Source organism: Podarcis tiliguerta (assembly GCF_965153285.1).
Source record: "Podarcis tiliguerta genome assembly, chromosome: 1".
NCBI classification, from domain to species: domain Eukaryota; kingdom Metazoa; phylum Chordata; class Lepidosauria; order Squamata; family Lacertidae; genus Podarcis; species Podarcis tiliguerta.
Genome location: NC_139534.1, coordinates 135,655 through 160,715, shown reverse-complemented (window position 1 = coordinate 160,715; position 25,061 = coordinate 135,655). Strand labels below are relative to the sequence as shown.

Here is a 25,061-nt window from a genome sequence, read left to right as displayed (position 1 = left end):
ACTATTAGACTCTTCAAATATGCTGGCTTTTTTAAAAACAAATGTATTTGGGCTAATTGGATTACAGGTGGTTTTTTGAAAGACACACCCTGTTAAATTCTTGCATTTTGGTTTTTGTTGTTATTCCTCTTCCCTTGCATCTTTTTGTGAATCCTGCAGAACATTTTGGCCAAACAGTAAAATGAGCAGGAGTCATTTTCTGTATAAACACACCTACTGTCTCTAACTTGCCAGCGTCAGTCTCCCATTCTTTGTTTTGTACCCATGTTTGCCTTGGGGGGGTGCTTTGTTAAAAAGTAATTTGTGTTAGGTTCACAGGTATAGCTTGCTCTGCAGGCACTCTAAAAGGGCTAAGCTGGACATGACTTTAATTGTGTGCTTAAAACCTGTAGTTGGGATTCTCTGTGTCTTTTTTGAGAGAGAGAGAGAGAGAGAAGGAGAGAAAGAGGGGGACTTCCGGGTTGGCGCTTCTGGTTAATGGGGGATTTCCTCCGTCTCGGAGGAATCCGCTCTCTGGAAACAAGAGTCTGACCGCCATGGCGAGGCGGAGACCCACAAAAAACCACGGTCGGAAGAAGACCGTGGGCTTGGGATTCGGCACGTACCTTTTGCGCCTCCCCTACTCGCGGGGAGACCCGGTTTCGGGGCTCCGGAGCGACGTGGGGTGAGTGGTGCGGTACATCGAATTGACCGATACTTTCAGGGAGTGAAGCCGCACAGCTGTTGCCAGAAAGCGCCGACTTTTCCTGTGGACATTTGGACTTTAAGTAAATTTTCGTAAGTAAATTGAATTGGATCACTAAATATTTGGATTTGGCACTTGAATGTGAAGGTCTAAACAGGAAGTCCACCTTCCGTTTTGTAAAAAGATTAAAGCAAAGCCGCTGTAAGCTGAAGCCTATGAAAAGTACTCTGTAAAGTATTAATTTTCACCATTTAAGATATTGAGCACCCCCTCAGAAGCAGGGGGAAGAGGGGGGAATTCTTTTGTGGACGATTGAAACCTGCAGGACAGTAAAGAAGACGACTTAATTTACCATTGTCTCGTGCCTGGGATCGGGCTGTCAAAAGGCTTTATGATTTTAATAATAATAATAATAATAATAATAATAATAACGGGGAATGGAATATATCTTGATGGATGGTTGAACAGAGATATATACCTTTTTGTATTGATTTCGTGGTATTTAAAAAGAAGAAGAGCTGATTTGTAATCTTGTAACTGAATTCTGAACTGAAAATAACAAAAATAGAAACTGTTGTCGATAGAGGGAGCTTCAGAAACTGTTGCGATTGTTACACTTCTGAGGCGGAAAATTCCATTACAGAATGGAGGCTGTGAAATAAGCGGCCTTGAAAAACCTTAAGATAATACTGGAAAAACAAGAAGCTCCTGGGAACATGGCTGATAAAATAACTGGTACAGAAAGTGAGTAATTCAACAGGTGCTGTTCGGGATGTGGAACCAACTTCGAAAGGGCAAGTATTGGAGAAGAGGATGGGACAACCAAAGCAACCTGTTTTGTCTTTGCAAGAGGAAATTCAAGTGGAAGCCTTAGCATCAGTGTTTCAAATTGATGGACATAAATTGAAGTTCAAGGTTATGGAAGTTGAAAGTCAGATCTGGAGAGGCAGTGCCCCACTTGGACTGAGTAAGGCGAGATGGATGGATTTTTTGTTGGAGGGTGGCACTGCGGGAAAGCTTGGAAAAATGGATTTCCGTAACCTCAAAGAGACTGTGGAGTATGCTTTGGAATACCTTCTGGATTACAATTTTGAACATGGAGTTTGAGCAAGCATATTGAAATTGAATAAAGGAGCCGCTGAGAAAAAAGCACTTTGGGATTTAATTATAGGTTTTGAAAGAAACTTGCAGGCAGAACAGGGAGAAGAGTTAAGAGCCTCGGACATAAGAGCGCCGGGTTGATGGAATTAAATAGAAATGACAGAAAAGACTGATAATTAGCAGAAAAGACTGATAAAATCCGAAACCAGGGGGAAGAGATGGTGGGGGAAAATTGGGAATTTTCTAAAACAGCATTTAGTATAATATTGCATAATTAAGGAATATTGGGAGATGGTGGAATGAAAGTATTGGACTTTAGTGGAAATATGATAAGGATTTGTGGCATTAGGATTTAAGGGTATAAGACTTAAGGGTTTTTTCTTTTCTCTATTAGATTGGAGTATAGATAATTTTTTGGATGGTTGATGGGAGGATAAGGTTTAAATCGATTAAGATAAACAAGTGGGTAAACAGTGAAAGATGGAAAGAATTTGCTGATTTAATTAATAATTGGAATACAAAAAGGGAGGTGGGAGGAGGTCGAGGAAATAAGTTATAGAAGGATGGAATTTTGAAAAATGGAAGTGTTTTCTTTTTTAAATGTCTTTGTTTTTTGTGTTTTTTGTTGGTGGGGCTGGGGGGAGGTTTTTTATGTATTCTTTTTAAATTTGTATTTTTTATTTTTGTTTTTCTCTTTTTTTCTTTATTCCATTGTATTTTGTCTTTTTCAATTTTTTTTTTATTTGTGAAAAATGAAATAAATATTATTTAAAAAAGAAAAAGAAAGAGAGAGCAAGAATCAGCTGCAGTACCTACAACCCAAATTAGGATCACAACACAAGGGATACTTTCCTCATGGTATTTCTTAAGATGGTATTTCCACATTTCGAAACTCATTTTCAAAGTTGACCTGTTCTGTGGTCCAACTATACAGTACCTTGCCCTGCAACATTTCACAGATGAAAATAGGGCACATGTGCATGAGGCTAGGGGTGGGGTTTGGGAACCCAATCACATTGTTTCTTGTGACATCCAAACTGGGAAACTGCAGCTTAAGTGCTGTCTAGAAACCAGAGAATAGGGCCACCCCACTCCCAATAATTAGGCTCCAAAAAAGTTGAAATGAGACGTTTGGAGAAGTACTCCCAACATACCCTGTTCAATGTTGCTCAGCACTTGATAAATCGAAAGGTGCTGAAGATCAAACCTTCATGGAAATGCACTCCCATAGAACTCCTATAGAATAGTTTTGGTCTCATTCAGCATAAAGTAGAATATGCATTCTAAGAAAACCTGGCAGCCTATAATCTCAAGTAACATTTTAAAGTAGAAAATGATCTTATTCTTATGAAACTCATATGTAGTTCTGCTGCTTAGAATCAGAGGTAACAGCAGCTATATGTACAAACTTTAGTTTATGCTTACATATATATTTTTAATAACAAAGGTTTGTGCAAAACTTCCAGAAGGAGCAATTGAAGATGTGTTCTAAGTCAACTCCATTTACAGATGAACTCTGCTTTTTCTCCTTTCTTAATGAGCAACTTCTAAAGATGCCCAGCTTCTTCTATTAAAACTGAGGATGAGCAAGGCTATAACTACAAGCCTCTTCATACAGATATAGTATTAATCAATGTTTTATTAGGCTGCAAGAGCTAACACGAGCAGAAGTACTTAATGAGGAGTTACACTCTCCAAAATCCTGTTCTCTTTCTCCAAATTAATTCCTAAGGACCAGACCATCTGATACATTTAATTCACTGCAGAATACAGGTAGGTCTATGAATTTACCCTATGTAAGAGTCCAGACTAGGCTTGTCATTCTCCAGTCTCAATGGAAACTGCAACAGACAATCTCACTGTTTTATGCGTCAGCTTAATCAAGCTACAGTCGCCTTCTGCTACCTTCTGTACTTGTTAATAACCTTCTTACTTTTGCTATGGGAGCTTCTACTCGCATATGAATCTCCTTGCTCCCTTAAATCATTGCAGATTCTATCTCTGTCTAAAACCCTAAGAGACCAACTGCCAATCAGTGTAGGCAATACTGTGCTAGTTTCAGCCAATGGTCTGACTTGGTATAGGCCAGCTTCAACAATGGTCAAGGATGAAGGGGACTGTGGTCCAATGACATCTCAAGGGCACCAAATTGCAGTTAGACAGACAGACACAGCCAAGATACTTTGGCTGCACAAAGAGCAAAACTGCCAGAAGTAAACTGAAGTACCAAAGGACTCCAAAAGATGTCATTTTGATGGCTGCAGTTCAAGTCCCAGTTAGGGCACAATTATCTTGGCCAACTTACTTAAGTATATGGCTTTTGTATGACCCAGTTTTCAGTGTTCCCCATCCAAACGATACCTCTGCATCCTTCCTGAATCTCCCTGTAAGGTATTATCAGGTATTTACCAGTAGTGTTTAAGTTTCTTAACTGAGCTATTGATTTATTTATTATCTGGTCACAATGTTTCCATGATTGAATCCAAAGAGGCTGATGCAATACACATTACAGTGGTACCTCGGGTTACATACGCTTCAGGTTACATATGCCTCAGGTTACAGACTCCGCTAACCCAGAAATATTACCTCGGGTTAAGAACTGTGCTTCAGGATGAGAACAGAAATCGTGCTCTGGCGGTGCGGCAGCAGCGGGAGGCCCCATTAGCTAAAGTGGTGCTTCAGGTTATGAACAGTTTCAGGTTAAGAACGGACCCCCGGAACGAATTAAGTATGTAACCAGAGGTACCACTATATACTTGAAGAAAGCCACAGGAATAGTTCTTGGAAAGAATCACTTTGGCATCTTAAACACAGCAACAGCAGTCCAGCAGAGCTGATCCATGTACACAGAAGGGCTTCCTTGTTGTTGACTACAGGGAGGGAAAGATACTAGTGTCCTCAAATTATATATTGTGGAAAATTGCCCTGAAAAATCCAAAACAGCCATACTTAATTTCAAAAGGAGAAACTTCTCAGACATCAGAGGATTAGTGAAGAGGCAGCTAAAGGGTCAAATCTCTTCAGGAAGCTGGGGGAATATTTTATGAAGCTGTAATAGGGGATCAAATAAAATGCATACCGCAGATTATAAAAGGCACAAACAAGTCCAAAAGGTTATCATTGTGGTTAAAAAGCAGAGACAATGAAACTATGGAAGGCAAGAAGAAAAATGGAAGTCTTTATAAAATGAAGAAAATGGAAGAAGGGACTGACAATCTAAAATCTAAAATAAAGAATTTGTGTCAATCCACTCAACAAGTAAAATTGTGTCAGAAGATATCCATGTAACTGACTAAAAAAATGATCAGAAAAAGCAGGGGTGGGAACAGAAAGGCAGCATTAAAAATGTGTATGTAAGTCTAAAACAGAAACAGGAGATGTTGACAAAAATATAGAAGCCCTCATATATTTGATGAAAGGTTGGAATTCCTTCACCAGGCAAATCATTCATATCAGATCCCAACCTTGCAAAGAGGTGCAAGGATGGCAGGGTGGTGTGAAGAGCCAAATGCATTCCCCCCCCCCAAAAAAAATGTGTCTGGGGCCATTACCCCGACAGCCCCACCCCCATGCTACAACCCTTCGAGGATTAGTGCGCCTTTGGATAATTTGAAGACACAGTGGAGACTTATAGCTTTAAGAAATGTTATTTATTCACATATCTACACCTTCAGTCTGCATGGAGGAAGTCCAGATCTCACAGCATGGTCGTTTCAAGAGAGGCTGGTTACCCACAGCTGTGCAGACATGGAGGCCAAGGAATCTCTTTTTTTATATATATATAATATTTTTTATTTTAACAATCACTTAACAGACAATACAAACAAACAAACAAATACCGTATTTTTCGCCCTATTGGACGCACCGGCCCATAGGACGCACCTAGTTTTCAGGGGGGGAAATCAAGGAAAAAAATATGATTTCCCCCCCGCAGCTCTGGGAGCAGTGGACAGGCTGCACGCAGCCTGTGCGCTACTCCAAGACCTTCTCCCTGCTTTTGCGGGAGGTGGAGGAATTCCCCCACCTCCCCCAAAAGCCCACAGGAGCCATGCGCGACTCCTGTGGGCTTTTCGACCAGGAGGGAAAAGGGACTGAAATGGCCAGTCAGTCCCTTCTCCCTCCTCGGGAAAAGCCCCCAAGAGCGGCGCGCTCTTCAAAGGGTTCGTGGCTCCTGCTGGCTTTTCTACGAGGTGGGGGAGGGCTTCCTTGTTTTCTACGAGGTGGGGGAGGGCTTCCTTGTTGTTGACTACAGGGAGGGAAAGATACTAGTGTCCTCAAATTATATATTGTGGAAAATTGCCCTGAAAAATCCAAAACAGCCATACTTAATTTCAAAAGGAGAAACTTCTCAGACATCAGAGGATTAGTGAAGAGGCAGCTAAAGGGTCAAATCTCTTCAGGAAGCTGGGGGAATATTTTATGAAGCTGTAATAGGGGATCAAATAAAATGCATACCGCAGATTATAAAAGGCACAAACAAGTCCAAAAGGTTATCATTGTGGTTAAAAAGCAGAGACAATGAAACTATGGAAGGCAAGAAGAAAAATGGAAGTCTTTATAAAATGAAGAAAATGGAAGAAGGGACTGACAATCTAAAATCTAAAATAAAGAATTTGTGTCAATCCACTCAACAAGTAAAATTGTGTCAGAAGATATCCATGTAACTGACTAAAAAAATGATCAGAAAAAGCAGGGGTGGGAACAGAAAGGCAGCATTAAAAATGTGTATGTAAGTCTAAAACAGAAACAGGAGATGTTGACAAAAATATAGAAGCCCTCATATATTTGATGAAAGGTTGGAATTCCTTCACCAGGCAAATCATTCATATCAGATCCCAACCTTGCAAAGAGGTGCAAGGATGGCAGGGTGGTGTGAAGAGCCAAATGCATTCCCCCCCCCCAAAAAAAATGTGTCTGGGGCCATTACCCCGACAGCCCCACCCCCATGCTACAACCCTTCGAGGATTAGTGCGCCTTTGGATAATTTGAAGACACAGTGGAGACTTATAGCTTTAAGAAATGTTATTTATTCACATATCTACACCTTCAGTCTGCATGGAGGAAGTCCAGATCTCACAGCATGGTCGTTTCAAGAGAGGCTGGTTACCCACAGCTGTGCAGACATGGAGGCCAAGGAATCTCTTTTTTTATATATATATAATATTTTTTATTTTAACAATCACTTAACAGACAATACAAACAAACAAACAAATACCGTATTTTTCGCCCTATTGGACGCACCGGCCCATAGGACGCACCTAGTTTTCAGGGGGGGAAATCAAGGAAAAAAATATGATTTCCCCCCCGCAGCTCTGGGAGCAGTGGACAGGCTGCACGCAGCCTGTGCGCTACTCCAAGACCTTCTCCCTGCTTTTGCGGGAGGTGGAGGAATTCCCCCACCTCCCCCAAAAGCCCACAGGAGCCATGCGCGACTCCTGTGGGCTTTTCGACCAGGAGGGAAAAGGGACTGAAATGGCCAGTCAGTCCCTTCTCCCTCCTCGGGAAAAGCCCCCAAGAGCGGCGCGCTCTTCAAAGGGTTCGTGGCTCCTGCTGGCTTTTCTACGAGGTGGGGGAGGGCTTCCTTGTTTTCTACGAGGTGGGGGAGGGCTTCCTTGTTGTTGACTACAGGGAGGGAAAGATACTAGTGTCCTCAAATTATATATTGTGGAAAATTGCCCTGAAAAATCCAAAACAGCCATACTTAATTTCAAAAGGAGAAACTTCTCAGACATCAGAGGATTAGTGAAGAGGCAGCTAAAGGGTCAAATCTCTTCAGGAAGCTGGGGGAATATTTTATGAAGCTGTAATAGGGGATCAAATAAAATGCATACCGCAGATTATAAAAGGCACAAACAAGTCCAAAAGGTTATCATTGTGGTTAAAAAGCAGAGACAATGAAACTATGGAAGGCAAGAAGAAAAATGGAAGTCTTTATAAAATGAAGAAAAGAGGCCTCCTAGAAAAGGCAGCAGAAGCCAGGGAACCCCTTTAAAGAGCGTGCGGCTTTTGCCTCCTTTTGCGGGAGGTGGGGGAATTCCCCCATCTCCCGCAAAAGCCCACAGGAGGGAGACGGGACGGACTCAGCCAGTCAGTCCCTTCTCCCTCCTCGGGGAAAAGCCCCCAAGAGCGGCACGCTCTTCAAAGGGTTCGTGGCACCTGCTGGCTTTTCTACGAGGTGGGGGAATTCCCCCACCTCCTAGAAAAGGCAGCAGAAGCTGCGGAGCCCCTTTAAAGAGCCCGCGGCTTTTGCCTCCTTTTGCGGGAGGTGGGGGAATTCCCCCATCTCCCGCAAAAGCCCACAGGAGGGTTGGAGAGTAGGGGGAAGGCGTCGCGCGCCTTCCCGCTGCCCCCCATCCTCTGGGGCTGACGACGGGGGAAGCGCTCCTTTCCCCCCCGCCAGCCTCCAAGCCGGGTTGGAGGGTAGCGGGAAGGCGTCGCGCGCCTTCCTGCTGCCCCCCATCCTCTGGGGCTGACGACGGGGGAAGCGCTCCTTTCCCCCCCGCCAGCCTCCAAGCCGGGTTGGAGGGTAGCAGGAAGGCGTCGCGCGCCTTCCCGCTGCCCCCCATCCTCTGGGGCTGACGACGGGGGAAGCGCTCCTTTCCCCCCCGCCAGCCTCCAAGCCGGGTTGGAGGGTAGCGGGAAGGCGTCGCGCGCCTTCCTGCTGCCCCCAATCCTCTGGGGCTGACGACGGGGGAAGCGCTCCTTTCCCCCCCGCCAGCCTCAAAGCCGGGTTGGAGGGTAGCAGGAAGGCGTCGCGCGCCTTCCCGCTGCCCCCCATCCTCTGGGGCTGACGACGGGGGAAGCGCTCCTTTCCCCCCCCCCGCCAGCCTCCAAGCCGGGTTGGAGGGTAGCGGGAAGGCGTTGCGTGCCTTCCCGCTGCCCCCCATCCTCTGGGGCTGACGACGGGGGAAGCGCTCCTTTCCCCCCCGCCAGCCTCCAAGCCGGGTTGGAGGGTAGCGGGAAGGCGTCGCGCGCCTTCCTGCTGCCCCCCATCCTCTGGGGCTGACGATGGGGGAAGCGCTCCTTTCCCCCCGCCAGCCTCCAAGCCGGGTTGGAGGGTAACAGGATGGCGTCGCGCGCCTTCCTGCTGCCCCCCATCCTCTGGGGCTGACGACGGGGGAAGCGCTCCTTTCCCCCCCGCCAGCCTCCAAGCCGGGTTGGAGGGTAGCAGGAAGGCGTCGCGCGCCTTCCCGCTGCCCCCCATCCTCTGGGGCTGACGACGGGGGAAGCGCTCCTTTCCCCCCCCGCCAGCCTCCAAGCCGGGTTGGAGGGTAGCGGGAAGGCGTCGCGCGCCTTCCTGCTGCCCCCAATCCTCTGGGGCTGACGACGGGGGAAGCGCTCCTTTCCCCCCCCCGCCAGCCTCAAAGCCGGGTTGGAGGGTAGCAGGAAGGCGTCGCGCGCCTTCCCGCTGCCCCCCATCCTCTGGGGCTGACGACGGGGGAAGCGCTCCTTTCCCCCCCCCCCGCCAGCCTCCAAGCCGGGTTGGAGGGTAGCGGGAAGGCGTTGCGTGCCTTCCCGCTGCCCCCCATCCTCTGGGGCTGACGACGGGGGAAGCGCTCCTTTCCCCCCCGCCAGCCTCCAAGCCGGGTTGGAGGGTAGCGGGAAGGCGTCGCGCGCCTTCCTGCTGCCCCCCATCCTCTGGGGCTGACGACGGGGGAAGCGCTCCTTTCCCCCCGCCAGCCTCCAAGCCGGGTTGGAGGGTAGCAGGATGGCGTCGCGCGCCTTCCTGCTGCCCCCCATCCTCTGGGGCTGACGATGGGGGAAGCGCTCCTTTCCCCCCGCCAGCCTCAAAGCCGGGTTGGAGGGTAGCAGGAAGGCGTCGCGCGCCTTCCTGCTGCCCCCCCCATCCTCTGGGGCTGACGATGGGGGAAGCGCTCCTTTCCCCCCGCCAGCCTCAAAGCCGGGTTGGAGGGTAGCAGGAAGGCGTCGCGCGCCTTCCCGCTGCCCCCCATCCTCTGGGGCTGACGACGGGGGAAGCGCTCCTTTCCCCCCCGCCAGCCTCCAAGCCGGGTTGGAGGGTAGCGGGAAGGCGTCGCGCGCCTTCCCGCTGCCCCCCATCCTCTGGGGCTGGCGATGGAGGAGGCGCTGCTTTCCCCCACCGCCAGCCTCAAAGAGCAGACTCTCCTGGTTCCAGCGGAAGCAACGCATAGCCTCAAGAGCACAGGCTTTGGAGGCTTCGCGTTGCTATCGCTGAAGCCAAGGAGCCTGCATTCGCCCCATAAGACGCACACACATTTCCCCTTCATTTTTGGAGGGGGAAAAGTGCGTCTTATAGGGCGAAAAATACGGTACAAATACAAAGCAAAAAATAAAAGCAACACATAGAAACAATGTAAAATACAAAATACAAGAAAAAATAAAAGAAAAAATTAAAAACAATTATTGTGTCTTTGCATTTTTTTAACATTAACCTAGGTCTGCGACTTCCGCAGACCTTCCCACTCTGTATTCTAGATCTTATATTCTGACAGTAAATTCTTTCCTTCTGACATATCTTTGGTTCAGCTTAATCTTAATATGTTAACGTAATTGCATTTCTATATGTCTTAAAACATTAGTCTTTCTTAATCATTAGCTTTTTATGCTAATATTCTTTTAAATTCAATCTGATGTCCTCAAACATTCTTTATCTTATAGTGCTTCTGTAAATAGTCTTTAAACTTCCTCCAATCTTCCTTCACCGTCTCTTCTCCCTGGTCTCTGATTCTGCCAGTCATTTCTGCTAGTTCCATATAGTCAATGACCTTCATCTGCCATTCTTCCAGCGTGGGTAATTCTTGCGTCTTCCAATACTGTGCGATGAGTATTCTTGCTGCTGTTGTGGCGTACATAAAAAATGTCCTGTCCTTCACCTGAACCTGTTGGTTTACCATACCTAGGAGAAAGGCTTCTGGGTTCTTTCTAAATGTGTATTTAAACACTTTTTTCAGTTCATTATAGATCATCTCCCAGAAGGCCTTAATCCTTGGGCACGTCCACCAAAGGTGAAAAAAAGTGCCTTCAGATTCTTTACGTTTCCAACTTTTATTATCAGGCATATGATAAATTTTTGCTAGCTTGACTGGTGTCATGTACCATCTGTAAATCATTTTCATTATATTCTCTCTTAAGGCATTACATGCCGTAAACTTTGTTCCAGTGGTCCACAACCTTTCCCAGTCAGCAAACATTATATTATGACCAACATCTTGTGCCCATCCAAGGAATCTCTCCCAGCCAGCCTTCAGCCATCCTGCCCAAGATGGCTCGCTCACTGTTCTCCCCCCTTCTACTTCCCAGAACACTTTTTTTGTTTGCTTTATTATGCATTTTGTGTTCTTTTGTATTTTTATGTTGTGAACCTCCCCGTGATTTTTGGCTGAAGGGTCATATTAAACAAACAAACAAATAAAAAATAAAAAATTTAAATAGATTAAGAAACTAATGTAAAACTAATGTATTGGATAATCATAGAATTTGGCCTGATTACTGTTGCAATGTAGTACAATAGTAATGTCACCATCTCTCAGTCTACCATTTTCAAAATGTAACTGTGGCTTACCTCACAAGATGGTGAAGGGGATAAGGCAGTTATCCTGTACTCAATGTACTTAGGATTAAGACACTAGGGCTTACTACTGAGTAGATATGTAATAGGAGTAGATCAGTAATAGGAGAATAGATTGATATTCATTACTCTTTTACCCTTGGGGGAGCCATTGCTTGGTGAGAGAATCATAGAATTTCAGAGCTGGAAGGGACAATGTCATCTAGTCCAAGCCCCTGCAATGCAGGAAACATTTTGCCCAACGTGGGACTTGAACCCACAACCCTGAAGTTAAGAGCCTCGTGCTCTACCACCTGAGCTATCTCATCTCATACTTCACATACTGAGGTATCAGGTTGAGTCTCAAGGCTCTTGAGTTTAAAAGGATATTGGGGAGTCCAGGAAATACCTCACTATGTCCCAGACTTCATAAGTGACTACCAATCAGAGTAGACAGTACTGGGCCAAATGACTGACAATCCAGTCATAAAATGGTGCTTAGGCAGGACTTTTTTTCCAACCGGAACTCAGTTCTGGCATTGCCATTCCAAGAAAACAGGGAAAGTGTTCATGGTGAGTTCCAGCACCTCTTTTTCTTGAAAAATAGCACTGTGCTTAGGGACACCCATAGTCCATTGCAATTGCCTATTCAAACCTCACTCCCTCAACAGTAAGGAAGAATAAGACCTCAGAATGATCATTAAGGTTAAAGTTATTTAGGTCTTTTTCATCTTTTTCTTAAACTAGAAATCCACTTAAATTTAGGGGTCACGATGTACTTAAAACACACAAAAATACACTCAGGTTTAATGTAATGCTTTCCATTTGTAATACAGACCTAAAATAACCTACTTTAAGTATATTCCCCCCATGGGGGTGAGAAGGTAACAAGCATAGGAATGAGTGGGTATAACTGCAAAATTTACTATACAGTGGAATAACAGTATAATTGCAGTTAAGTACAAGAAGAGTATTGATTGAAGAAACAGTGAAGTCCAGTGAAACCAAATACTGCTGACCCCTGCAGGGCATCAAGAGGAAACTACATGAGAAGAGGAAATATGCAGGAATTATTCAGAATTAATGTCAAAGGGCCCACTGTTTCTAGCAGAGCTATGTTGTTGTTTAGTTGTTTAGTCGTTTAGTCGTGTCCGACTCTTCGTGACCCCATGGACCAGAGCACGCCAGGCACTTCTGTCTTCCACTGCCTCCCGCAGTTTGGTCAGACTCATGTTTGTAGCTTCAAGAACACTGTCCAACCATCTCATCCTCTTCTCCTTGTGCCCTCCATCTTTCCCAACATCAGGGTCTTTTCCAGGGAGTCTTTTCTACTCATGAGGTGGCCAAAGTATTGGAGCCTCAGCTTCACAATCTGTCCTTCCAGTGAGACCCAGGGCTGATTTCTTTAAGAATGGATACGTTTGATCTTCTTGCAGTCCATGGGACTCTCAAGTGTCTCCTCCAGCACCATAATTCAAAAGCATCAATTCTTCGGCGATCAGCCTTCTTTATGGTCCAGCTCTCACTTCCATACATCACTACTAGGAAAACCATAGCTTTTACTATACAGACCTTTGTTGGCAAGGGGATGTCTCTACTTTTTAAGATGCTGTCTAGGTTTGTCATTGCTTTTCTCCCAAGAAGCAGGCGTCTCTTAATTTCGTGGCTGCTGACACCATCTGCAGTGATCATGGAGCCCAAGAAAGTAAAATCTCTCACTGCCTCCATTTCTTCTCCTTCTATTTGCCAGGAGGTGATGGGACCAGTGGCCATGATCTTCGTTTTTTTTATGTTGAGCTTCAGACCATATTTCAGACCATATTCTCCTCTTTCACCCTCAATAAAAGGTTCTTTAATTCCTCCTCACTTTCTTTTTTTTAAATAATATTTATTAAAGGTTTAATAGTTACAGAAAAAAAGAAAAAAGAAATAATAAAAAAATTAACAGACAATACATCAAAAATAAAAAGAAAAACAAAAAAATACAGCAAAACAAAAAAAAGAAAAACAAAAACATTTAAAAACACATCTAATATTTCCATATCTTTACTTTTCATTTACTTATTTCATCGACCTCCTCACACCTTCCTTTTTTGTATTCTAGTTCAATTAGCTATTTCAGCAAATCCTTTCCATCTTTCTCAATTTTTTGTTCTATAATTTATCTTAACACAATCTAACTTTTAATTTTCCACTTTGGCCCATTAACAATCAGTTTTTGCTTAATTCTTTATAACATTTCTGCTAAAACCATATAACTTCATTCCAGCATCCTTCTAACATTCATTAATTTTGCAATATTTCTGTAAATATACTTTGAATTTTTGCAATCTTCTTCCACCGACTCTTCTCCCTGGTCTCTGATTCTGCCAGTCATTTCCGCCAATTCCATGTAGTCCATCAGCTTCATCTGCCATTCTTCCCGGGTGGGTAGATCTTGTGTCTTCCAATACTTTGTGATAAGTATTCTTGCTGCTGTTGTGGCATACATAAAAAAAAGTTCTGTCCCTCTTTGGCACCAATTGGCCGACCATGCCCAGGAGAAAGGCCTCTGGTTTCTTCAGGAAGGTATATTTAAATACCTTTTTCATTTCATTATAAGTCATCTCCCAGAAATTCTTAATCCTTGGGCACGTCCACCAAAGGTGAAAGAATGTGCCTTCAGTCTCGTTACATTTCCAACATTTATTCTCGGGCAAATGATAGATTTTTGCAAGCTTGACTGGTGTTATATACCACCTGTAAATCATTTTCATTAAATTATCTTTTAAGGCGTTACATGCCGTAAACTTCATACCTGTGGTCCGTAACTGTTCCCAGTCAGCCATCATAATGTTATGTCCAACATCTTGTGCCCATTTAATCATAGCAGATTTCACCATTTCATCTTGAGTATTCCATTTAAACAGCAAGTTATACATTCTTGACAAGTTCTTAGTTTTTTTGATGTTGAGCTTCAGACCATATTTTGCGCTCTCCTCTTTCACCCTCATTAAAAGGTTCTTTAATTCCTCCTCACTTTCTGCCATCAAGGTTGTGTCATCTGCATATCTGAGGTTGTTGATATTTCTTCCAGCAATCTTAATTCCGGCTAGGGATTCATCCAGCCCAGCCTTTCGCATGATGAATTCTGCATATAAGTTAAATAAGCAGGGAGACAAAATACAGCCTTGTCGTACTCCTTTCCCAATTTTGAACCAATCAGTTGTTCCATATCTAGTTCTAACTGTAGCTTCTTGTCCCGCATAGAGATTTCTCAGGAGACAGATGAGGTGATCAGGCACTCCCATTTCTTTAAGAACTTGCCATAGTTTGCTGTGGTCGACAGAGTCAAAGGCTTTTGCATAGTCAATGAAGCAGAAGTAGATGTCTTTCTGGAACTTTCTAGCTTTCTCCATAATCCAGCGCATGTTTGCAATTTGGTCTCTGGTTCCTCTGCCTCTTCTAAATCCAGCTTGCACTTCTGGGAGTTCTCGGTCCACATACTGCTTGAGCCTTCCTTGAAGAATTTTAAGCATAGCCTTGCTAACGTGTGAAATGAGTGCAATTGTGCGGTAGTTGGAGCATTCTTTAGCACTGCCCTTCTTTGGGATTGGGATGTAGACTGATCTTCTCCAATCCCCTGGCCACTGCTGAGTTTTCCAAACTTGCTGGCATATTGAGTGTAGCACCTTAACAGCATCATCTTTTAAAATTTCAAATAGTTCAGCTGGAATACCATCACTTCCACTGGCCTTGTTATTTGCAATGCTTTCTAAGGCCCATTTGACTTCACTCTCCAGGATGTCTGGCTCAAGGTCAGCAACCCCACTACCTGGGGTGTACGAGACATCCATATCTTTCTGGTATAATTCCTCTGTGTATTCTTGCCACCTCTTCTTGATGTCTTCTGCTTCTGTTAGGTCCTTACCACTTTTGTCCTTTATTATGGTAATCTTTGAACAAAATGTTCCTTTCATATCTCCAATTTTCTTGAACAGATCTCTGGTTCTTCCCATTCTGTTGTTTTCCTCTATTTCTTTGCATTGCTCATTTAAGAAGGCCTTATTATCTCTCCTTGCTATTTTTTGGAAATCTGCATTCAATTTCCTGTGTCTTTCTCCATCTCCCTCGCATTTTGCTTGCCTTCTCTCCTCCGCTATTTGTAAGGCCTCACTGGACAGCCACTTTGCTTTCTTGCATTTCCTTTTCATTGGGATGGTTTTAGTTGCTGCCTCCTGTATAATGTTGCGAGCCTCCATCCATAGTTCTTCAGGCACTCTGTCCAGCAAATCTAAATCCTTAAACCTGTTCCTCACTTCCACTGTGTATTCATAAGGGATTTGATTTAGATTGTGGTTTTTCCTACTTTCTTCAGTTTAAACTTGAATTTTGCTATAAGAAGCTGATGATCTGAGCCACAGTCAGCTCCAGGTCTTGTTTTTGCTGACTGTATTGAGCTTCTCCATATTTGGCTGCAGAGAATATAATCAATCTGATTTCGATGCTGCCCATCTGGTGATGTCCACATGTAGAGTCGTCTCTTGTGTTGTTGGAAAAGAGTGTTTGTGATGACCAGCTTGTTTTCTTGAACGTCCTTTCGGCTTTAGCCCAATCATCAGCTCTGGATCTACTTGTACTTGTCCTCCGCTCTTCCCCAGTAGCATGTTGGACGCCTTCCGACCTGAGGGGCTCATCTTCCAGCCTCATAACTTTTATATGCCTGTTGTCTTTGTCCATGGAGTTTTCTTGGCAGGGATACTGGAGTGGCTTGCCGGTTCCTCCTCCAGGTGGATCACGTTTGGTCAAAACTCTCCACTATGACCTGTTCATCTTGGGTGCCCTGCTCGGCATAGTTCATAGCTTCTCTGAGTTCTTCAAGCCCCTTCGCCACAGCAAGGCAGTGATCCATGAAGGGGCAGCAGAGCTATACATACTATGATTTCTTTGACTTTTAACTCCTTCTCTCCTATTTTACTCATTGGTATTGAAAGGTGGCATAAAAAATGAGGGCTGGTGAGAGAAGCTTTACTGCTTTCTAAGAATTGTAGTGCAGTCTCTTTGCAGATACTCCGAAGTACTATGGCTACCAGCCACCTCTATAAGGAAGGGGTGTGGAACCTTTGGCTTTCCAGATGTTGCTGACCTACAACCCAATCAGCCTTGACCATTGGCCACATTGGCTGGGGCTGATGGGAGATGTAGCTCAACAACATCCAGAGGGCCAAAGCTTCCCCACCCCATCTCTAAGGGATAGAGGTAGCAAAAAGATTCAGGAAGTACGAGCTAAACAGGAGATTAAGAAAGAGCTAGAGATCTCACTGCTAGACAAACCTCAAGGAGACAAAACAATCTGCCCAGGGCATTGGGACACCTGAGGCAAACAACAAAATGGTGCCCCACCCCATCCTGCAAGGGAAGAATGGGTGAGTGAAGATCTATATCAGGAATGGGGAGGGGGAGATAAAGGGGGGAAAGAGGGAGGACACCAGGGACACTTCCTATTTTCCAAGAGGCTGCTGAGAGGCAGCATTTGGGGTGGGAGCCGCCAAGGAGACGGCAGATTTGGCCTCCAAGGAGCACTCTGCAGCAGTTGCTGCCATTGCAGTGGCAGCAACATCAGACAATGCATTCTTTGGAGGCTGCATACGCTGACCCTATGGATTCTGCCACCTGAAACAATCACCCAACTTTGTCTCATGGGTGGGCCAACCCTGAATCTGGCAACAAAACTTGACATCCTGGATCATTCACATCTTGCCGCTCCACAACTTCTAAACAGCTGATACACCCCAAATGCTGCCTCTCAGCAGCCTCTTGGAAAATGGAGTATAAATTTCAAATGAACTCTTTTACATTTTATGAAATTCCCATTGAATTGAACAAGGAAAATGATGCTACTGGAAGGGTAACACTGCTACACTGTCTGGGGCTCCAATACAATGGATTTTCTTCCCCTTCAATTTGCTAGGAGAAATTGCCATGACCTTGGATAAGGATTTTGCTCCTTTTACACTAGAAATAGCTAAATTATGGGGAAACGTAGCCACAAAACATTAACTTATAAATATCCACAGCAGGCTGACCTGTGACTAGAGTAGGCAATTATTATGGCCAGGATGTATGAAAGCACTCAAGAAGAAAGTCACTTAATGGCTGCCATGACTGGCGACTCTGCAGATATTTACATTAATTGTACCAGTTGGCAAGTTAATGTATAAAGGATTTGTGAGAGCTACCAGGACGCAGATGAGAAATCAAGAAAGTCTGAGAATCTATGTCTAACTGCTGTGGATTTTTGAACCACTCCTTTTCCACAGAGGAAGTATTCACAGAATGAACATGAAATCTGGGGAGCCATTGTAAAGTTTATTTCTAGGAGTTCACTGATCACAAGCCATTCATGTACCGGCTTCAACCAAATAAAAGCAATGTCTTCCCACCTCACATTCAGCAACTCAGTCAGAGATGACAATCTTATGATTTTACTGTCAAACAGATCCCTGGGAAGCTTAACACAGCTGATTTGCTAACACATCTTCCACTTTCTGAAATGGGGTCAAGCTCCTTGGTGGAGGATTATGTCTGTAGAGTTGTCACAATGTGTATGTTTGATTTTGAGGCATTATCTGTTGAAGAACGCAGACTTGTCTCTCAGTAGGGACATGCTTTCTGTCCACAAGGATTGTCTGTTGTGAGGCGAACAGATTGTTATGTATCTAAATCAAAGATTCAAAAATTAATAAAACTTGTTCATGAGAGACAAGGGTTTGTGCAGACCAAGCGAGTTTTTTGTGCAAATTTTTACTGGCCAAATACAAATGTTGAGCACTATTTCAGGAATCATGCTACTTGTATGCAGACAGTCCTTGGACTAAATTAGGCATTGATACCGTGGAGCCAATACACCAAACACATGTGTTCTCAGTAACTGGTTATTACTCTTCTTAACTAGGAGTCAAATACATCTTCAGATACCATCATCTATATACTGCAGTGCAGAGATTTTATTGCTCATTTTGGATATCCTCTTGAAGTTGTCATTGACAATGCTAGATAGTTTGTGAACTGTCTAACTGAAGAGTCTTGTGGTATTAAACATTTCCACGCTTCCTCAAATTATGTGAAAAGTAGTGGGAAGATGGAATGCTTTTATCACTATTTGAAGAAAACCAAGCATGGAGCTCACTATGAAGAGAAGAACAGCAAAACATAATTACCGGTACCGACAATTTTAAAGGCATATCGATCTGCTCTGCACAGGGCATCAAAAGAGACACCAGCTAGATTGCTTTTGTCACGTGGTAATTGCACTAAATTTCCTGGGCCTTAGGATCAAGGGAGATAGAGGATCTTTCTGTTAGAGATAATCACCAGCAGTACGAGGAGAAGTTGAAAAAAATATGCTGACAGGTCTAAAGAACACAACCGCAGAGTTGGGAACTTGATCTACATTGATTGCCTCTACTTCAGTCATTTCACTGCTATGTCAAACCTATTAAAGTGAATATTGCCAGAAGTGGAAGAGCTACGTGGGTATCCCTGTATTTTGCTGCTGTGGAGGAAGCTTTCGTAGTGGGCTCTGCCTCTGGACCAGCCAGAAGCTACTGAAACCATCTCCAGCTGCACCCAGGTACTATGATATTTTGTTTCAAAATGTTGGCAGCCATATTACTGTTAATGATAAGAGGCAGGGGGAAGTATTGTGTGTTGTGCTAACATAGCCAGTAACAGGGCACCAAACGCACACATGGGTCTATAATTTATAGACCTCAAAATAGCATACCCTAATAAAAATGAACTGCAGATGTTACACCCCTATTCTAAATATTTATGCCACAGGTATACTTGTGGGAAATGCTTCAGGGGAAATCCTAGCAAATTTTTTGACACTGAATTGAGTACAGTACAGTGGTACCTCGGGTTAAGTACTTAATTCGTTCTGGAGGTCTGTTCTTAACCTGAAACTGTTCTTAACCTGAAGCACCACTTTAGCTAACGGGGGCCTCCTGATGCCGCCGTACCGCCGGAGCCCAATTTCTGTTCTCATCCTGAAGCAAAGTTCTGAACCTGAGGTACTATTTCTGGGTTAGCAGAGTTTTTAACCTGAAGCGTATGTAACCTGAAGCGTATGTAACCCGAGGAACCACTGTATATAAATATATAAGAACTATATTGCTGGATCAGACAATGGTCAATCTAGTCTATCAGTTTGTTTACAACAACGGGCAGCCAGATGCTACTGGGCAGCGCAGAACCAAGACAAAACAATAATATCAGCATGTGTTATTTTGTGGGTAAACTGCCTCTGATCACAGAATTCCCATTTAGCTATTATGGCAACTGGCCACCTGTTCTTCATATATTTGCCTAATCCTTTTTAAAAGTCATTTAAGGCTACAAGCATAACCCCATACATCTAGGAGTAAGCCCCATTTAATTCAGTTAGTGAACTTTTCCCTTGCCCTCCCTCCCTTTGCAAAATTGTCCCCCCTTCCACATGTTCTCATTTTTATTTTTGAGAAGGCAAACAAGTGTAGGGCAAAGCCTTGGCACTGATTTCGAACAGAAAAGCTGCAGGAAGAAAAAGGATGAACCAACTCCCTCCCACCACTTCATATTGGCTTCATAATTCCCCTTCCAGAAGCTGGTTTGTTTGTTTTCTGAGAAAAGGAAGTGTGGGATCCCATCAGAGATTTGCTGCATACATTTGCATCTAACAGCTGCTTCCGCCTTGAGTGTATTGTAATGTTACCCAATAAAATATTGAAGAGACACAGTCACATCTTCTGTTTGTTTATACCAGTCTAATTTCTCTCAATGTACAGGAAAGGAGCAAAGCGGAGCAAATTTGTGAGTTCTCAGAGTTCATAAATGATATTCCTGGCACAGCCTGTCTCCTCCCTTCCAAGGAAGCAGCAACACTCTTTACAGAATAAACATCAATTCACATTTCACTGTGATTACGGATAATTCTCATGAGATATATAACCTATGCGGGAGCTCCCTAAGTAGGAGACATTTCTGAATTTTCAGCAGAAGGGTTTGTAAAGAAGTTGTTTCCCCAAATCAGAAGTGATCTGATGTTTTGCTCAGATTAAGACTTACTTGCTGCCATTGATGCAATCACACTGATTCTTCCTATTGTTGACGTGTCCCTAAATATATTCAGTCTGGAAGTGCAGAGGATGATTATTTGGTACCTTCAGCTCATATTACTGGAAGGACAGTCAGGAGGGCAATCAACAGTGCCTGGAGATAGGGATGGTAGACTTTTTATTCAGCATGGATCTTCCTTTGGCTGGCACTTCTGGTGGTGTTATGTATTCCCCTCCAGGCAGAATTCTCCAGTAGCAGTTTAGTTTACTGCTGCTGTCACTAAACCACATGGGGTAGGAGGGAGGAAATGGAGCCCTATGCTCCTTTTTGACAGGAAAATCCTTTTCAGGTACTATAGCTAGAAAAGCATATCCATTTCCCCTACCTTCGTATTTACATCACTGGGATTTACAGCACCTATTAGATTTACAGTTCTATGTTACCACCCAATGACAGGACAGTAGGAGTTTGGAACAATAAAACTGCAAGCCAAGCTGGCCATTGTCACACATGATGGGCATGTTCAGTGGTTACTTGGCACTTGTTGCTCTGTCCTGGAGGCTGAATGTGCTTTGTCTTTCCCCATGTTTCTGACAATAGACTGAACTGCACTGCTTCCCTTTTCCCTGCACCAAAGGCAATGGGAGTGACCAGGCCAAAGACCCATCTAAAGACCCAGGAGAGAATCCTAGGTTCCACATGATGACCACGTTCAGTTTCTGATAATTAATCCCATGTATTTTAATCAATTAATTCACGGATTAAATCTGCATATCAGTCTAGCTGTAGTTTTAAAGCCTATTTTGCTTTTATGATGATGGGCACGTGTGTCATACAAAGTAGAAGAGATATTCCTTCTTATATGAAAGAAAAGGGAGAATGCATCTATTCAAGTGGTGCTTGCTGTCTATAGTTATTAATAAGTACAATGGAACCTCAATTTTCGAGCATCTCAGAAGCCGAACGATTCGCAACCCGAACGCCGACAACCCAGAAGTAATTGCTTCCATTTTCAAACGTGCCTTGGAAGTTCAACGGCTTCCGAGGCGAAATTTCTCCATTTTTTCAATGGATTTTGCAGACCACCCATTGATCCTGAGTTTTCCAACGTTTTGGAAGTCAAACGTACTTCTGGAGCGGATTATGTTAAAAAAAGGAGGTTCCACTGTACTTGTTTTAAATTTTATGTTTTAATCTCGGCTGGATTAAACAAGAAGCATATTTTGATTAAAACTTAAATAAAAGAATCTAACCAATTAATAGATCATATTTTTAAGGCAGGAAAATACGTTTCAAACTCTTTCAGACTAGAAAGAGAGTGTCAAGAAATGCTGGGGAGTAACAGACCAATGAATAAGGGTCCACAATGCCTTCCAAAGTAATAACTCCAGAGCCTTTTGGATGGTAGCCTCTGGAATTTTTCAGTCCATGGATCAATCCTCCAATCGTTGTATTTCTAATGTTTGGGGAATCACTTTAGATCCATTTTTATGGATCACACTGTGCTTTGCTGGCAACCTTTGGCTCCGCGTGGGTAGAAATTCTTCTGGTTATAGCAAGTTAAGCAGCAGTCTCTATCAAAGAAATCTTAGATTTAAACATCTAAAATTAGTGAACACTCCAAGGATTTAACTCATTAAATTAAACTAGCATTGGTGGGTACTATTTTAACTGCCTTGTTCACCATTGTAAGTAATTCCAGTCTAATCCCAAATCACAAACAAAGCAGTAATTGTGTCCTTTAAAAAAAGAAGAAAAAGGCCCAGCTGATAATGCAGGTGATTACAGGCCAATTAGCTTGTTGTCCACTGTAGGCAAGGTATATGTCAGATTTCTCTGCAGCAAATGGGGGGGGCGGGTGGAATTCTGGGGGAAGCGGTTTTAATAAATGATTATGCTTTGTAGCCCTGATAATACACAATACATTATAGCCTTACTTCATGGAATAATTAAAGACAGAGGTCTTGGGAAGCAACAGTATGTTAATATATTATGAACAAGGAAGAAACCCATGTACCTTAAGGACTAATGAATTCCTTGAAGATTTACTTTATCGGTGTTCCCTCATTGTCTCTTGCAAATGCATAATTGCTCACTGGGACCTGATGGATCATAGCTAGTTAGATCACCCACTTGAGCAACCCAGCACACACACACACACACACACAATTAAAAAGACAGTGTTGCCCATAAATGCTTGTGGCATGCAATAAAAAAGTTAGTCTTTGCATTGCCAGGAATCTTTCTGCCCCCACATCTTTTCTGGAAATATGTGTATCACTATTATAAAATCCTTGTGGATATGTGCATATGAAATATCACATTCTGCATATTTAAATATAATAATTTGCAATGCTAAGAATACGTTTCTTAAACAAAGAACGGTATTTTTCTTGCTACTGACAATCCAATTCAAGACAAACCACTAAGAGGATGGTGCACTCTCCTACCTTTTTAACCAGAGGTTGGATGGCCATCTGTCAGGGATGCTTTGGTTGAGATACCAGCACTGCAGGGGGTTGGACTTGGGGTCCTTTGTAAAACTGTAGAGTTCTACAGTTTTATGATTCGATGAAGCCTTTGCATGTAGCCCATATTAGCCGGTCAGTTGGCTTTCACAGTGGTTGTATTGAGGGTGACTTGAAACCCATTCATCCAAATAAGGCTATGTGCAGGTCTTCAAGCCATCCATCCTCCTTTAGAACAGGTTGGCACACACTCTGGACTTCGGGGGGGGGGGGGAATTCTGAAAATTCCCCCTCCACATTTGTGCAACAAGAGATCCCACCCACACCTACTCCATGGTAGGGAATGGCAAAGCACCAACACCCTCCACCTCGCAGATGTGGGGATACAGGGCATAGCCCGTAACTGGTTGTGCTCTTTTATCTCTGGTTGGGGACAGAGGGTGGCACTAGGGAGGGAAATGTCGTTGCGCCACTCCTTGGTGTGTGGAGTGCCGCAGGGCGCAATTCTCTCCCCGATGCTTTTTAACATCTTTATATGCCCCCTTGCCCAGATTATCCGGAGCTTTGGGCTGGGCTGTCACCAATATGCTGATGACACTCAGCTCTATCTGTTGATGGATGGCCACACCGACTCGGCCCCGAACACACTGACCAGATGTTTGGAAGCTGTGGCTGGATGGTTTCGTGGGAGCCGATTGAAACTAAATCCTTCGAAGACAGAGGTCCTATGGCTAGGTCGGGATGGCATGGGGATGAGGGACCAACTCCCTTCTTTTGCGGGGGCCCAATTAGTGCCATTGCCTTCCGTTAAGAGTTTGGGTGTAATCCTTGACGCCTCCCTTTCCAGGGAGGCGCAAGTTACAGCAACAGCCAAGGCGACATTTTTCCACCTTCACCGCATCAAGCAGTTGGTCCCTTACTTTTCCCGCCCCGACCTGGCCACAGTGATCCATGCGACGGTCATCTCCAGGCTTGACTACTGTAATTCGATCTACGCGGGGCTGCCCTTGAAGATGTCCCAGAAACTCCAGCGGGTACAGAATGCTGCAGCGAGGCTCCTCACGGGGTCTCTGCCATGGGAGCATATTCACCCAGTGCTTTTCCAGCTGCACTGGCTCCCAGTGGAGTACAGGGTCAGATTTAAGGTGCTGCTTTTGACCTTTAAAGCCCTTCACGGCCTAGGACCCTCGTACCTACGAGACCGCCGCTCCCAGTATGCCCCACAGAGAGCCTCAAGGTCCATAAATAGCAACACCCTAGTGGTCCCGGGCCCTAAGGAAGTTAGATTAGCCTCAACCAGAGCCAGGGCCTTTTCAACTCTGGCTCCGGCCTGGTGGAATGCTCTGCCTCAGGAGACCAGGGCCCTGCAGGATCTGATTTCTTTCCGCAGGGCCTGTAAAACAGAGTTGTTCCGCCTGGCCTTTGGCTTGGAGCCAATTTGATTCCCTCCCTCCCTTTCTTTTTTCTTTTCCTTCTCCTCCTGCGATGAGGCTACATTTTAATATTTTAATGTTCCATTATTTTAATGTTGTATTTTACTTTTGTTTTTAAGTTGTAATCATTCATCTTGTTTTTATTATTGCTTGTAAGTCGCTCTGAGCCCGGCCTTGGCTGGGGAGGGCGGGGTATAAATAAAAAATTATTATTATTATTATTATTTTTAAAAAAATTCATAATACATTGCTGTGAGAGCCAGTGGAATCTGAATGGCAGTTCTGTAATGGTTGGGTGAATACATTTCATGCATCTCACTCCTAGTCACAGCATTTGCACAGCCATTTAAAAACAATTTAAAGATCAGATTATTTAAGTGGCATGGGGTGCTGTCTTTTGCTACAATTGGCCTCTCAATTTAACCTCTATTGACTGCCTCACACACACAAAAAGAAAGAGTGAATCGTGTGGACTATGGTGAAAGCTGAATGAAAAGAAAGCAAAGTCGCTAGAGGCAAGGAGAAAGAGAACAGAATCATACTTCCTGCTCTAATTTTGGCTTTTCTTGTGGACAGAGCTAATTAAGATAGTGAACTAAGAAAAAAGTAAAGCCAACTTTTCCTTCCCTGTCTGCACTTCAAAGCAGATGCCATACAAAAGTAGGAAGAGTCCAGATTAGGGATGACCCACTTCTGTATTTTCGGGAGCCATATAGTTTTCCAGAAACTGTTTTGGAGGATGCAGGCCACCACACTGCTATGGAAGAGAA

The 25,061-nt window shown here is 44.0% G+C and overlaps 1 protein-coding gene across 1 annotated transcript in view; it reads right to left on the bottom strand.

Moving 5' to 3' along the window:
• MAP2 (microtubule associated protein 2) overlaps positions 1 to 25,061 on the bottom strand; it is a 311,076-nt gene that overhangs the window by 235,400 nt on the left and 50,615 nt on the right. The window lies entirely within an intron of this gene.